A 15,818-nucleotide genomic window follows, 5' to 3' on the forward strand; every position below is an offset into this window, starting at 1 on the left:
AAAAAAAAAAAAAAATAAACATACCGTCGAATTGAATACCTCCTTCTTTTGGGAAGTCGGTCAAAAATAAACGCGATGACATACTTATTCATTTTATTTATTACTGTACGAGCTGCTGCCCGCAACTTCGTCCGTGTGGTATTAGAAAACATACAAACTATATGAATTACAAAAAGCTACGTTATCCCTCGGGAACCGGACATTTCTCGGGATGAAGCTTATCCCATGTGTACTCTAGACTTTGTTTTATATCTGTGCCAAAATTTCAATAAGATATGTTGAACCGTTGCAGAATGATCGACTAAAGATTAAAAAACTAAATTAATGAATCCCACGGGAACCGTAACTATTCCCGGGATAAAAAATAGCCTATGTGTTCTTCCAGATTATGCTCTAAACCTGTGCCAAATTTCATGGAGATCTATTCAGCCCTTTAGGCTACAAACGCTAACAAACATCCATCCATCCATCTAAACTTTCACATTTATAATATTAGTAAGATTTATTATCTTGATTTAATAAAGAAGAAAATGCTATCTATAATTAATAGTTTTTCCATTCTTCAATATTTTCACACATTTAAAGTGGCACGGATTTTTTCTATTTTTTCAGTTCCTGCGGTACCAGGTAAAACACACCCTGTATCTTATATATAAATTCTATTCCCACTATAAGCTACGTCCCAGGTGTTTTAGAACTGGTTTCGCATTTAACGTATTAATCGACTTCATATCAATTGACTTTAAAATAATACGAGTAAATGCAAAAATGGAGCGTTCAATGTGAAATTTAAAAAACAAATACCATAAAAACACTGTTGCAACGATTGTGAAAAATTTATGTTTCTGTAGCTTTTTCCATTCGTATTTTAATTCATTGTCGGCGACGTGTCCGTTGCACAAAAAAGTTTTGCACAGAACAACACGTGCCGCACCGTGCTACGCCGTGAATAGACTTAACAAGCTCCCTGTCGTTTATACGGATTGTATTAAAATCGTTACCAGATTTTATTGGTCAATAAAATATTTTACTAACTCAATTGTATAAAAGTAACTTACGGTTCCACTTTTCAAACAAATGAACAGAAACATTTGGTATTCTCAACTTTTTAAATGTAATGCTCGACGATATTTTTAATTTAATTAGTATTGTTGATGTGATTGTTAACATAAATTCAAAAATCGAACAGTAAATCGATTCAAAAGTATATCAACATTTATTCACTTTTCAAGCCGATTTCTTATTTATCTATAAGTTATTTTATAGTTAAAATGCTCTTAAGTTAGTAACGCAAACATTCGTGTGGTGAACAAAAAGTATGGATGTCTGGGGAAGCATAAACACTACGTTAAAGGATGTGGGGTGAAAATGATCTATTACAACCTTTGAGGGAAGTCAATCTCACTTAAGTCTGATGCACCCCGTGTTTTGAATGCTCATAAACGATTTACGCTACTATAAAAAGTACGTTAGTAATAATAATAGTAGCCTGTATTTCGACAATCTTACAAATTTACATATGAACTTAATTTTGATTTTATAATTTACTAGCTTTCGCCCGCGACTCCCTTCTCGTGGTATTGAAAAAAACAAAAATGAGTAGCTAATGTGTTCTTCCAGACTATCCTCTACATCTATGCCAAATTTTATCGAAATCGGTTAAGCCGTTAAGGCTATAAAGTCTTACAAACATCCATCTATCCATCCATCCATATAAACTTTCACATTTATAATATTAGTAAGATTTAACACCTGTTTTAAGATTGCGTTGCGGAAACCGCATAGACCTCCCCTAAAGCTTGCCACTTTTTGTTGTATGTCTTTCTCCTCTATGTAACTCCAGCTCTTTCCCAAAGAAAAAAGTATGTATTGTACTCGCTATTAAATTTGGTACGTTTAAAACAAGAATACTCTTCTGTCTAAATTGCCAATGCAAGCAGCTATAGTATAGTTATATTATAGTACCAAGGCTTACACAAACTTCAATCATTAATATTTGAATAGGCATTATTTTATTTCAGTTTTAAAAAATATGAAACAGGAAATAGATTTGAACATAGATAAACGTAGCGGAGGCTTTATTAAAAATACATGTAAGCGAAAAGAGAGTAGATGTGTGAATTTTAAAAATCGCAATCCAGATAATTTTTACCGATTTTTGTATAAAACTATTCAAATATAGTCTTTATTCGGAATTCCTATTCACTATAGGATGTTATAAAATTCACAGTTGGAGTAAAATTTAATTAGCAATGCCTTTGTTAAGAAAGATCATTTCAATGAATAAAGGATGTTTTAAAATCTTCTTAATTAAATAGAATGAGATCGCGCAAAGTTCAGATGAATCCAATTGAATAACTTTAACTGCATCTGCTCTCTGTGATAATGAAACTAATTTGAGAGATTTAGTTCATCACAAGACGTGCAAGAAGCCGTAGTTAATGTTTAATTAAATTTTTATCTTCCATTACTATTGTCCTATTAAAAAAGATAATTTGAACAGATATAGTCTAAGAGCGGGCGACAAACAATCGACAATCGCACAACTATTATGCGTTTGTCGATTGTTTCCCAGGATATTTAACACATTTAAAAATCGAGTAGTGTGCGCATCAACACTTACGCTTATACGAATCAAAGTGGGACAACAGTTGGACGATAGTTTAGTCAAAAGTATTAAAACGCCTTAACTGTAAATTTTATCGATCTAAAAAGGTTGGTAAAAGTATAGTTAATGTAATTTTAAGGAGAACTTTATTTATCAAGGGGTTACAGTATTAGAGGTAAGCATAAAAAGAAATGTATGAAAAGATAAAGTTTATCATCACTCTTTGATTAGTTTCAGTCATGTAAAAATGTCGAAATCATTTAAACAAACACGTACAATCATCTTTACTATACGTTGGCGCGCGGCCAGCGCTAACTGAATTAAATGCACCGTTATTAAACAAAGCCCATTTAATTATACGTCATAATTAACAGAGACATTCGGTACGGACGCGGCCGTATCTCACCTGAAACCAACCGCTTTTCCGCTTTGTTAGCGTAATAACACGAAACTTAAGAGATTTTAATTATGACAACAATATTTGTTTGACAAACTCATCTTTTGCTAATTACATCTACAGATATGCTCCTTTGAAAGAATAATTTAATTACTTAGTAATTTAAAATTTAGAAACTAGTGATATAACCAATCTTACTAATGTAATAAATGCAAAAACTTAGATGGATGAATATTTGTTAGAGTTTGTAGCCTAAACAGCTGAACGGATCTCGATGAAATTTGGCATAGTCGTATAGTATAGTCTGGCAGAACGCTATTCACTTTGTTTTTCCAATGCTACGCGGACGAAGTCGCGGGCGCAAGCTAGTAATACATAATAATAGGTTAGACTGCATATCTACAAATAAATATGGACGCAAATGTTTGATTTCCAATATTCTAACTATTTCACCTAACTGTAAAAATTTGTTTGGTTGAAAAAAAAATTCATAAACTTTTGTTTACCAACTATATTTCTCTCAGTTGATATTTAAAATAAACATATGCGGACGTGTGTGACTAAAAAAACCATAACAACCGGCACAGTGACTACTCTGCAAAGGCGTGTTTTTTTACAACTTTTTCTATGTCTATTTTTATTCTATTGTTCGCAGCGTATCTGGTATAAAAATGTGAATAAAAATAAATATTCACAATAGAAAATGGTACAGCGACGCAAATACAGCTTTCACAATCAGCTATGTAAACGCGAGATGGAATTACCATAGAGTATTTGATATGCATGGGTTAAAATGCAACTAAATGTAACTACGATGTGAATAAGGTGTACATTAAAAGAATACTAAGGAAAGAATGGAAATGAGAAGTGAATTTGACGGGGGATGGGACTCATACGTAAGGAAAATAATCTTTTTCTGTGAGTCTCCTCCTCTGATGGATTTAGGCAATGCATTTGCAAATATCTATGGGTAGAGGTCGCTTAGATATTTTGGCGTATTATGTCGGCCGTTTCTTTCTCACTTTATCCATTTTTTTATTTGCACAGTTTAAAAATATTTATTTTTTAGTCTTTATTAATACACAATTACGTTAAGTAAAGAGTCAAATACATCTTCACCATTCTTGTTCATCGAAAACAAAATTGTAATAAAACCAGACGGCACTAAAAGTAAGAGAAAATTCAACTGATATCCACTTAGCAAAGGACACCTGAACTCAACAGATAACGACTTCAATTCGATTGACTTCACTCAACAGATTAAAACTCAAATGTCTATTGTTTCATAGTCCTCAGATGCCAATCTGCTAAGTGTACAAAGATTAAAGTTGAACCTTAAGCGTTATAACTTAATTAATTCTTTCGTGACTTAAAAAGGGGATAAATAGGAGTTAATCACTATTTATCCCTTAACTTGGCAGAATTTTATTTTTTCGAATATCAAAATAATATTCATAGCACTTAACCTTGATGACCCAAGGTGTTTAGAAAAAAAAATTAATGTATCTCTACACACTAACTAAAATACACTAACAAGAAAAGGATTAAAGTACTAGCTATTGCACGCGACTTCATCCACGTGGATCTTATAAAAAATAGTATAAAACATAGCCTGTATTAACAGATAACGTAGCTTTTTAAGAGCGCAAGAATTTTTGAAATTAGTATAGTAGTTTTTGAGTTATTTCAATACAAACAAAAGTTTCAAACGGTATTTCCAAACCAACACGACTCAGGTTCCTTCAAGACGCGAGCCTACAATTTCCTCAAAGGCCGGCAACGCGTCTGTAGTTCCTCTGGTGTTGCGGATGTCCATGGGCGTCGTTGACCATCTCGGTATTCACGCCGCTGTTTTGCCACCTTTTATTATAAAAAAAAGTACAATGCTTTCCTCTTTATATTATAATATTAGTATAGATTATGATAGATCAATTGTATAAAATAAATTCTGATTCAATGTTCCACAGATGAAGCGAAAAACATAAAATAAACAGTTTTAATCCTACCGTTAACGTTCCTTCAGTATTTATACGAGGCTTTATTAACGAGAACAATTTACATGAAGTACCGGCGTTAATTTTTAACTAACCAAACAGCCGCTCGCCGACATGCATCAGTGAGCGACGCGACCGGACGGCCAATGTCACCCGATAAATAATTAAAAGCAACATTGCTATCCATACGTATATACTATATACCCTTAACGCACTCCTTTGACTAAATTATCGTACAAATGTTTCACGCTTTGATTCCTATGAGGTTTAGTTTGAAAATTCATTTGAAATTTAGTAGGGATGGGTTGTGTAAAATCAGTCATGAATCTTATCGATTCTCGATTTTTATTCTTATAAAGTTGGAATCGATAGATTCATAATTATAACTTATGAATTAAAGAAAACACTGTTATCTCAAATTAATGAAAACCATTACAAATAATGAGAGTAAATAAATGTTCATTAGTACTATAGCCGTATGTAATCGAATTGGATTTCGCTATTTCTGTCATCGCTAAATTCTCTACACTATAATGAATACTAGAACTGTCCTCTAAATTATATTAATAAAAAAATGATAATTTTAGTTGAGTTCGATAAATATTTAGGCCAATTATCGGTAGTTCATAAATGTTCGCTATGCGTGTTTGTTCGTCACTACGATACCTGCCTAATAAGTACGCCATTAGCCTTTATACAAATAGAATTCGATACTTCATATGCGTCATTTATCAAACGTCATTACTGTTTCAGTGGTAGAGCCCGCTTTAACATCTTGGCACGAATGGGCCGGCTCGCCCGGTGTAATACCACGACCACACAGAAAACAGGCGTGAAATGGAAGCAATTCCGCGTTTCGTCTGATGAGTGTGGTGCCGGAGGCCTAATTTTAGTCCCTTTCCTTTTCCACCCTTTTCTTGAGAGGAAAAGATGGGGAGGAAAAGTGGATTTTACGGTGGAGGAGACGCATAGGAAGGGGAAATGTAGTCTTTATGTGCGTCTCCTCCTCCGTCAATTAAGAGTAGGCAACGCATCTGCAATTGCAGATATCTATGGGCAGCGGTCGCTTCGCCATTTTGGCGATTTCAGGTGGCCGCTTGCTCGTTTGCCACCTTATGTTATAAAAAAAAACTAATATATCTTATTTAGACAAACTATAATTGTGCTAAACTGTTGAATTGGCTAAGCGACAATCGCATAACCGTTGTGCGATTGTATACTCAAAAGGTATGAGCGATAATTGTGTGATTTTATTTTAAAGCATTTAAGGGTTCTGTCAAATTTTGACCACATCATTTGTACTTGAAATTAATAGGGCTATTAATATCTCGTCGACAACAAATCGTATGTCGGTTTCAGGTGAAATGAGATATCTGACGTCACCAGCATCTCTCCGAGTTAATTATGACATCTAATTAAAAGTCTATTGTTGTTTTAAACGATGTATTTTATTAAGTTAGCGCAAGCGTTGATAGTCAGGTGTGGTACAAGTGATAGGCGAATGCGATTATTAACAACCATTCATAGTCACGCTGTTGCAATACTAATTTTAAAATAAAACGGCGTAAAGATGTTTTTGCTTGTGCTATTGAAGGAATTTCAGAAAAAATTACCTTTTTTTTTAAATTTGTTGGACAACGATAGCCAAATTAACCTTATCAAGTGATATAGTCTGTTGAAGTGTTAATTCACTTTATTTTTATTACAATGTTATAATCTGCTTCAAATTGGACCACACCATATTATTTAATTACCCCGACAGCAATAAAGTGGGTAGTGAAAAATTATCCGCTTTCATTCCAATGAAAATGTTGTCAAACATGCTTATTAAGCACTCCATATATAATCAACAACGTCCAAAGAGCAAACATTTGGCTGTATTTATTATACATTCCGTACTCCATATCACAGTTGCTTTTTTGAATTCGTAATGTTTAAAAGGGAATCAGTACAGTACCGTACCGCAGCGGCACAACACTAAATCGATATACGTCACATCCCTATGACAGCTGTCATTATTTACCAAAGAGTTCGAAAGTAAATCGCGCCCTTTTACTTACTGCTGTTACGAAATATTGTTTAAAACTAATGAGTCCCACCATTTTCGGTTACAAGGCAATTCCGATAGCATTCCGTTAAAAATATTTTCCGTTTCATTGGTTATATGTACACTTGATACAATATTTCGGCAGGTAGACGGCACGATTTCGTAAAATTTAATACAGCACGTCACGGCACGGCACTGCGCTGCGATTCAACGGGGAATAATCTAGTTTCACGCCAGTTGCTCCTGACGCAGGCGGTTCGAGCGACGTGTGTGTATTGCTAAAGGTAACACGGTATACCTATGTTAAGATTCATTTACAGTAACTGTATATCTATACTAATAACTAAAAAACAAAAAAAATAAAAAACAAGAAATAAAAATTATATGTATAGAAATAACTCCAAAACTACTGGGCCGATTTCAAACACTTCTTCAGTATTAAAAAGCTACGTTATCAGCGAGTAACCAGGCTATAAATTTTTATTAGTCTTTTAACGTCACCCATGCAAAGTCGCAAGAAACAACTAATATTGCAAAAAAAAATAGAGCCGACTATTATCTTGCTCTGGGCAGTTAAGACAAACTACAAAATGCTTTAAGTAAATATTAGACATATAGTTCTCTAAGTCAACGTAAACTGCACTCGAACTTATGTCTCCGATTAACGGAGTTTTAACAAGCGCTTTATCATTTGGATCGTAAAATAACTTTAATGCTTGAAGCTGTCTCTAAGAAAGCTAAACGATGTTTTAATGGCCTTTTTACTGCTTACTGCTTACTCCCATTGTTACTAATACTTCTTAAGATTCAACGACAATGAAAATGTGACTCAATTTTAATCTTCAATTATGGTATTCGTGTAAGATTTGGGATCTGTAAATACAAATACTAACTACATCAAACAATTGCTTTTAGTTAAATATGTGATTTTTCTTAAATTCTTTTAAATCTAACTATTATTTCATGATACTTCTTATTCAACAACAAATCTCATAAAGTCGAAGACGTTACGAATACGTTCTCACAACAGTCATTAGTCTGGTAAAATAATACTGAATTATAATATTTTTAACAACATTACACAAGATTCATTTTTATTTTATTTTGTTTAGGACCGAAGAAAAAATAAATGGATTTGGTGAAAGAAGATATGGATAAGACTAGTGATAGTGATGCATGGAAGAGCAGTCACATTGTATCGGGTCAACAGAGTATTGATTTTTTATTTACCCACGTATTTATTCTTTTTGCATTTTAAGTACTTTATTTAATATCGTCAATGTTTTCATATATATGTTTAATTATTTTTTTCTAGGTATACACCTCCAAAGCGAAAAAAAAACTTAATGATCTAACGTTTTTAATGTGAACAAAACATGCAAAATTTTTGTTTACCAACTTTGGGTAGATCCGTATTATGATAACGGCTAATAAATCTTCAAATATAAATGTCTATTTTACGGCATTTAAAATGAATGCATAATTGTTTTTCTCAGAAAAGATAACAAAAATATTTAAAACAAAAATTAAATAGAAATGTAAATTAAATTATTAAGATTTAAAAATGATGTTTCAATTTTTAAAATGAATTAGCTTCATTTGAGCTAATAATTTAAAATAAAAAAGATTTTTGTATTTTAAAATGAATAAATAATTTTAAAGATAAAATCTTTATTTGCTAAATATTAATTGAATATATTTTTAAAGAAATTCATTTCTATTATTTGTTATTTTTCGTGGGAATAAATAAAAATAATTCAGAATTTGTGTTAAAAAAAAATTGTTTTTTGAATAAAGGAAATTAGAATTTTAAATTAAAATGTTTTTATTGCCATTAAAATGATCCTTTAATTTTTTAAATCTGTTGAATTAACAATTTACAATGATAAAGAGTTTTGTATTTTAAAATGAAGCATCATTTTAATATTAATGGGAAGTATTGTAAAAGAAAATCTTTTTAATTATTTTGTAATTCGTATCGGAAGTAATAAAAATTATGTGTTTAGAATTTGTGTCACAAAAATTTGCATTTCGAGGTAATTAAAAAATTGAATTTGAAATTAAAATGTTAATTTTAAAGTATGAATTGTCAATTTAAAAATGAAATCTTTATTTTATGCTTATCGTTTTTGTTTTTCACATGTTTTCATACTGCGCGGTTGAAGTCGCGGGTAAAAGCTAGTATGTAATACGGTAACGAGTTTCATCTCCCGAAGATTATTCCACTAAGTTCCCGGGCGCGTTAGTTTTGCAATGGAAATGAGACGTGAGTTAGAACCCCAATATAACCTCGTTAGAACGCCGGAGAACGACTCAATGTGATACAGCGCTAAGAACTCGACGCGTCTTCGTTACGTTATACAAATATTATGGGATATGAAACGTAGTGTTTATTGTTATGAGATAATTTCGGTTAGCATATTTACAATAACATTTGAGTTATATTCAAACTGAATTGGATGATTTGATATCTTTTACAATTACTGTCTCCGAATTCTCGTAGTCTGTTCTCGTTAAAATGTATTGTGTTTAATTTTTTTTACATTTATTACTTCTGTGAATGAGATAATTAAGATATTTTTTAAGCATGATTGTTGGAATCCAACAAGTAGATCGAGCGTAAGTTTTTTTTTAAACTTATCCAATTCTCCAAACAATTGAACATTGTTTCAACGAAGTGCGCTCGAATTGTACCAAAAATAATTCGTGGCATTTTTAAAACACAATTGTGCGGAGTGGTGTTGACATGTTACGGTGTGGAAAGCCAACATTGAATTAAACCAACCAACAGGCGGATATATTGAATCTTTTATATAAAAACTACTCATGTTGAAATTCACCGTTTTGTTGAAAAATATAACTTTCGGATGGATGGTAGATATTATGAATGAATGTTTATTCCACATATCTTTTGTTCTGTATTCAATATTTTTTATAAACTTTTAATTGCATTTACAAATAAAACATTAATGTTATATGTCTATACTATATTATATTTGTTTATTTTAGGTTTTTTTTGTAATATCTGCTAACTGCTAGCTGCTAACTGCTAGCTGCTTCACCCGCATTAAATTATGAAAATTTTATTGTTTACATTTGTCAAATTATCAATAGCAAATGTCAAAATGACATGATATGAAATTGACAATCTTGCTTCCTTGATGTTGGCAGCAATTTATGGTCTGTTTCCCACTTTATTTCCAAACTATTTACCCCCTAAGTTTAATAGCGTAAAAATAAATAGCCTAAAGCGTGGCGTAAGGGCTTTTTATTAAAAAATATTTATTCATAAACATGCTGTAATTGCTGACATCTTAAGCAACAAAGAAGTGTGTGTTTACGCTTTATTATAATAGTATAGATTTATCAGATAGGCACAAATTATAACCTAAAAATATTTATTGTCTTCAACATGCAGTTATTGAGCAATCAAATGTACTGTAACAATAATTGAAACTCTGATTTCATATTTAATTGAATCATCATCCACTTGCCCTTATCCCTTATGGAGGGTCGGCACAGTATGTGCTGCTCTTCCATACATCTCTATCAGCCGTCATATCTGAATCCACTCCTTTCTTAAGCATATCCTCTTTCACATAATCCATCCATACTTTCTTCGGTCTTCCTCTTCCTTTGTAACCATATTTTATTGAATGCTAAATCAAAATCATTGCGTCGGCGTTGACAGTACTTGTTTGACAACTTCATTGAACTGGGATTATAATGAATCTTCGCCCACCAGTAAAATTAAAAAGATGGGCTTTATATTCATGCAATCGTATTAAGAGCGGACGCAGACAGTGGTAGTACCCGCTTTAACATCTTAGCACGAATGGGCCGGTACGCCCGGTGTAATACCACGACCACACAGAAGACAGGCGTGAAATGGAAGCAATTCCGTGTTTCGTCTGATGAGTGTGGTGCCGGAGGCCTAATTTAAGTACCTTTCTCTTTACCAACCTTTTCTTATGAGAGGATGGGAAGGGGAAGTGGATTTGACGATGGAGGAGATGCATAGGAAGAGGAAATATCCTCTTTATGTGCGTCTCTTCCTCCGTCGGATAAGGGTAGGCGACGCATCTGCAATTTCAGATGTCTATGGGTAGCGGTCGCTTCGCCATTTTGGCGGATTCAGGTGGCCGCTTGCTCGTTTGCCATCTCATGTTATAAAAAAAAAGACCTTAGCCTAAACAATCGCACAACATTGTGCGATTGTCAATTGTCTTTTTTTTCTTTATTTATTTATTTATTTATTTATTGCAATTAAATTATACAAACATCTATACAAAGTAACAACAATAAGTACCCCTTCGGCTGTGTAATATAATGAGTACAAATGCAGCGAAACAAACTTTGGGAATAACAACATAATGCAACTAAAACATATCATATTTGCAACTAAACACTTTATAACACAAAAACAACAGAACGAAACAAAAAAAAGCATCTTCAACTGTTTATTTGCACAACTAAAAATCGGGTAGGTACTGTGCTCAGCTCCATAAAGCACGAATTATCAGTTGTGCGATAATTTAGTTTGATGTGTGCACGCTGTAAATATACATTTAGTAGTCACTGTGTATTTTTATTTCAAGTTTCGTATTTATTTATAATTCATATCCCAAAAAACCCTCTAGAGAAGCTTAAACCCTAAAGCATAGCCAGATTTTATACCAAAATTTTTCACTTAAACAATTCCTATGCTGTAACACTCTGTGAACTAATTATTCAAGCTATTTAAATGAATCTATCCTATGTCTGTGACTATAAATGTTACACAATAAAAGGTAACCTAAGAGGTCGACATATCAGAGCATTGAATGTACAATCGAGGAAACTGGCGGTGTTCCACTTTGAAAACTACAATCGTTTAAAACATTTTGAAACGAGACGCAGAACAAAATACAATATAACGCAGCTTATGTGTCTGAACGAAAAAAACGTACGAACGCACCACTTACTACTATCTAATTTTAAACACTAATATAATTGTAACAACGTAATATACTGAGTATAAACTCCTGTCAGAATGACGCGCTTTCTTCTGTATTTCTGACTGATATTGACAGATGTCATAGGGACGGGACTTCTATGCCAGTGGTCTAGTGATGAGCCGATTGTGGCGGAGTATGTTCTCTTTGCAACAAGGAAATGTTTCAAAAGCGGAACACCGCGGATTGCAACGACTGTACTTTCGGCCACTCCATTAGCGTAATGGTCACGACTTGACCTACCTGCATACGTTCCCACTGGACCACAATTAAATTACACTACATACTTGTTGAATAAGATTGCCAGACTTTGACTAAAGTTTACCGAGTTTATATAGAGTTTAGCTCCATCGTTTCTTATCATAGTTTTGTACTTGCATAGTTTGTCAATGGCTCACTAAGGGAGTACCTAAGTAGAGAACATACTGAATCTACAATAAGAGACTTTATGACTCTGAGTACGACAGTAGCTGTAATATTTACAGTGATTTTGATTAGCTAACAAATTCATATTTAATTTTAAATGAAAATATTAACGAAGTATTGTACAAAGAATTATTTTAGTAAATATTTTCACGCCTCACTTATTTGTACAAACAAGGCTCATTATGAAACAGGTGTTAAAAAGAAATTAAATTAAAAGAAACTGAAAGAACCTTTGTTATTTAGCGACGTGACGAGCGGGTAACAAACCTTTTTTTACTCACAAAGAATGCGAGATATATGACGTCTGTGTAAGTTTTAATTTTTAAGAAATTAACAACATTTTACTACTGTTACAGCATCATTTTAATTAATTAAAAAGGAAGTAATTAAAAAAATAGAATGTCATATTCTCGATTAAACTAAAATGGTCATAATATCAGTTTATATGTACTATTCTATTATTATTATTTATTTATTTTTAAAACATAAGGTGGCAAACGAGCAAGCGGCCACCTGAATCCGCCAAAATGGCGAAGTGACCGCTGCCCATAGACATCCACAATTGCAGATGTATTGCCTTCCCTTATCCGACGGAGGAGGAGACGCACATAAAGAGGATATTTCCCCTTCCTCTGCATCTCCTCCACCGTCAAATCCACTTCCCCTTCCCATCCTCTCCTTATAAGAAAACGGCGGTAAGGGGAATTGACTTAAATTAGGCCTCCGGCACCACACTCATCAGACGAAACACGGAATTGCTTCCTTTTCACGCCAGACTTCTGTGTGGTCGTGGTATTACACCGGGCGTGCCGGCTCTGCAGTGCTAAGATCACAGCTTTCAAACTCAATTATTGAAATTAACTTTTTTGTAACAAATTTTGTCAAAAAGCACGCACTACGCGGTGCTACGCTTTTAATTTCGTCCACAAATTACAATCGCTGACTGCCGCCTGACCGCTGTGAGTTAAACGGCACCCGCACAGCTATTACGAGCTGATTAAATAAAATATAAAACCTCTTTTGTATTTAAATCTTTCAGGAATAGGTACACGTGTGTTTTATCACTTACTAGCTTTATTTATTTACTAGCTGTTCCCCTGCGGCTTCATCCGAATGATATTGTGAAAATTTTATTTTATTGTTTACATTTGTCATTATCAATAGCAAATGTCAAAATGACATGACATGACAAACCTTGACAGTCTCGCTTCCTTGATGTTGGCAGCAACTTATGGTCTCTTTCCCACGTTGGGGTTTTTATCCAAAATATTTACCCCCTAAGTTTAATGGCGTGAAAATATATAACCTAAAGCGTGACGTAAGTGTAGGTATTTCTATTAAAAAAAGAATTATTCAAAAATATGCTATAATTGCAGAGATCTTAGGCAACAACGAAGTATGTGTTTATGCTTTATTATAATAGTATAGATTTAAATTAGGCTTATCAACATAATTACATGACATTCATTGATTTCTATTTAGTAATCCAAACAGACATGGCATCTAACTACAATTGCAGACAGACACAACTTGCTTCTATTACTTAACATGCATAAAATATTCCTTATTTTGCACAATGTATTTTGTAATAAGTGTAAACAAAAAATTTCGCCCGCGACTCGGTTGGCGTGGATTATATCCATAACAAATTTCGTCGAAATACGTCCAGCCGTTTCGGCTATAAACATCCATCCACCTAAACTTTCGTATTCATTATATAAAATACTAGCTGTTGCTCGCGACTTCACCTGCGTGTAATTATAAAGAATAAGCTATGTTACTAACAGATGAATTACCTTTCTAATGGTGAAAGAATTTTTGAAATCGGCCCAGTAGTTTTTACGTGAATTGAATACATACAAAAATCCAAAAATACAAATCTTTCCTCTTTATAATATTATATTATTGTTAGTTTAGATGATAATACATACACATGAATGACAAAATAACACATTACCAATATTGTGAAGCGACACCGGCACGCAATATCACAAGACCCACAAAGGAGAAGGGGTCGTTTGATCTTCAAACAGAGAGATTTCAATTTTCATCATATTCCTTGAGGTCTTGCGTTCAATATAAATCGATGAATGAATTTGACAATATCTGAATAGTGTGAAATAAATATATCAATAAATAATAGTAATGTTTAATAATAAAAGTATTTTAAAACATTACCTCATGTTACCTGTAAATATTTTCATTACAATTTCTGAAACGAAACGATTTTGAAATGAGATAAATAAATATATTGGAATAAATCTATTTAACAATCCTTCAATACAGATAATAAATATTCAGACGTAATGCAGAACATCAAACAATCGCGTCTTGTTTGCTCTGAAGAAGTACAAGTGGAACCAGAGACATTTAATGAATGTATAGACGAGGCATAGTGAATAAAATTTTTCACCGATAATTTATACTGTTAGATACTATCTCAGTTGTCAAGTTTAGTACACCTCGTGTTCTTTGTATTTACATGAACTACTCCATCTTTTGTTAACTATGTAAATAATAAATAAACTAAACAGTGTTACAAAATATAAACATTATTTTATAACACCTATTGGCAATTAATTTAATAATTATACTTTTGGTTTTGCAGATCTACCAATGCATAGCGTTAGTGAGATTATGTGGAAAATTTAAGGAAAAGAGTTAGAGCCTGGTCTATATGTTTCTTGAAACTCTGAGTGGAATCAATAAAGCGATGAAGCGTGCGCCGAGATTCAGTGATTTGTCATTAGCTAGCTGACAATAGTTGCAGCGAATGGAATGCCAATAACTACGCCATTGTGAACAACCCTCCGGAAGCGACGTCGGCCAATAACTATTTAATATACAACATTATGTAGTTTGTCGATTTACATTGTGTATTGCAACATTATACGAGTATTCCTACTCCGATATTCAGTCAAATGAACTAGTACTGTATTGTCTTTCGTATGTTTTGTAATTTTCATGTTTTTTTGATGATTTCCCTTCGTTAATCCAGTTATACAACTTGATGAAGTAAATAATGTAATGTACTAATATTATGAAGAGGAAAGATTTGTATTTTTGTTTTTTTTTTTAATTTTTGTATTTTTTTTTTGTATTTAATGAAACAACTTGTTGGCGATGCAATAATCCTTTTTATATTTTTATTTTTAATCCTTTTTTAAAATAAGAACGTTTATTTTTTTATTTATTCTTTTGTAAATATTTGAAGCATTATTGTTCGAGCAGATGTCACACACAACGCTAGGCTGAAATGTATATTTTTGTTTAATTTGTAAATTTTATTAAAAGTTGTTTTTTAGTTTATTTCTTATTTATTTTACTCGCGCGTACCTTCTCGTACGAGATC

This window comes from Papilio polytes, unplaced genomic scaffold (assembly GCF_000836215.1).
Source record: "Papilio polytes unplaced genomic scaffold, Ppol_1.0 DF824303.1, whole genome shotgun sequence".
Lineage (NCBI taxonomy): Eukaryota > Metazoa > Arthropoda > Insecta > Lepidoptera > Papilionidae > Papilio > Papilio polytes.